Here is a 1,861-nt window from a genome sequence, read left to right on the forward strand (position 1 = left end):
TGTGTATGTGTGTCTAGACTATTAGTTTGTTAGCACGATAACTTTCGAGAGAATTGACAAAAAAAAAAAAACAAAAAAGAATTGATCAAAAAATGAGCGTATTTTGAAAATTTTTGAGATCACTTTTTTTAAAATTCAAAAATTCTCTGTACGGTTATTCATAGTATTTAAAAAATTTAACAATTTATCCCAATGACTTTTTTCGAAAAATAAGAAATTACTGGAGTTATAGCATTTTCAAAATCAAAAAAAACAAACTAAAATGAACAATTTAAGCCAAACAACGCATGATACAAAAAAAAGTCTACAGGAGAAAAACGTTGCTTTTTGAAAGGCCTTTTTTCTATAAAAAGAAAATTATCAGAGTTAGAGCATTTTCAAAATCCAAAAAAACAAACTAAAATGAACATTTTAAGACAAACAACGCATGATATGAAAAAAAGTCAGGAGAAGAAAATCATTGCTTTTCGAAAGACCTACAGGACTATGATAACATCTTTTTTAATTTGGTTGAAAAGTTGAACATTCCAAATTTGATCGTACCAAAAATAATGAAAAATCCAAAAATTCCATTTTTTAGTTAAACTATGCAAGATACGAAAAAAATGAAAAAGCTCTAATTGCGCGCCCTGGAAAGAACTACAAATTTATAATGAATCATTTTTCGATATAAGCTACGAAAAAAAATGAGACAAAACTTGTTCATCCAAAAAAGCGCTATCACTTTTGATAGGTCACGTAGTTTTTGCTTTAGTCGTAAAAAATAACATTCCAAATAACAATATTAAATTTGTTTGAAAAAACGACACAATGTATGAACTTAAATTACCAGACAAGAGTTGTTCGGCTAAAAAGATCTATAAATTTATTATTAATCATTTTTCGATAGGATGAGTAGATTTTCTTTTAATCGTAAAACATAAGATTAAAAATTAAAAAATGAACTTTTTAGAAAAAGCACAGAAAATATGAAAGAGGACATAGGCTCCTATATAAGACCCTATATAGGTTCATGTATTAGACCCTATGCAGATGCGTAGTAGTTTTTATTTAATCGTAAAAAACAATATTAAAAATTTTTTTAAATTATAAAAACAAGGAAATAAGAATTAGTATGATTTAATTTTTGCGTATTATGAATTGTAATGATATACATTTATTGAAATGGTACATGTTTTAGAACAGGTTAGAATACAATTTAAAGCAAAATAAGAAACAAATACAAAAATAATCATGATAAATACAATTTGCTTTTTATTTTGCAATTTTTTAATAAGTAATCCCTGGCAGAGTTACATAAAAAATGTATTATAATTGATATAAAAGTGTTGTGTATAATGTAGAAAAGTTGACAGGTTGGATAAAATCGAGTGCGAAGCACGAGATACTTGATGAGAATGTGTTCGTTAAAGCCAAAAAAGCTTTAACAAAAGAGAGTCAAAATCACAAAATTACAGTTGTCGGTCCGTTCAAATTTGATTTTAAAAGGTCTGTGCCCGAATGCGGAAGAAATGCAAGGACTAAGCGCGGAGTGCGATTGCCATCTGTCGCGTGCCGTAGGTACGCGTAAGCTCTCGAACTAAGCTTTTTTAACGAAAGAGAATTCACAATCACAAAATTACAGTGGTGGATCTTTTGAGCAGTGATCCCAGATTTGAAACGACGTTCACTCCAATACCATCACTGGTCTTGTCCGTGTGAAATATAGTAGGAGACGATGTACATGACTGGGTTGCGCGCGTAATCCATTTTTCCTTTTCTGAATTTGAAAACTCGAAGATGCACGATTGCCGGTCGGAACACTTCGGCGGTTCTATTTATATCTCTATCTGCTAACTGCTTTGAAATAAAATCAAGAGAT

The 1,861-nt window shown here is 29.9% G+C and overlaps 1 protein-coding gene across 4 annotated transcripts in view; it reads left to right on the top strand.

The window, feature by feature from the left end:
• LOC117175990 (glycogen [starch] synthase) overlaps nucleotides 1-1,861 on the top strand; it is a 26,620-nt gene that overhangs the window by 11,570 nt on the left and 13,189 nt on the right. The window lies entirely within an intron of this gene.

This window comes from Belonocnema kinseyi, chromosome 7 (genome assembly GCF_010883055.1).
Source record: "Belonocnema kinseyi isolate 2016_QV_RU_SX_M_011 chromosome 7, B_treatae_v1, whole genome shotgun sequence".
Taxonomy (NCBI): Eukaryota; Metazoa; Arthropoda; class Insecta; order Hymenoptera; family Cynipidae; genus Belonocnema; species Belonocnema kinseyi.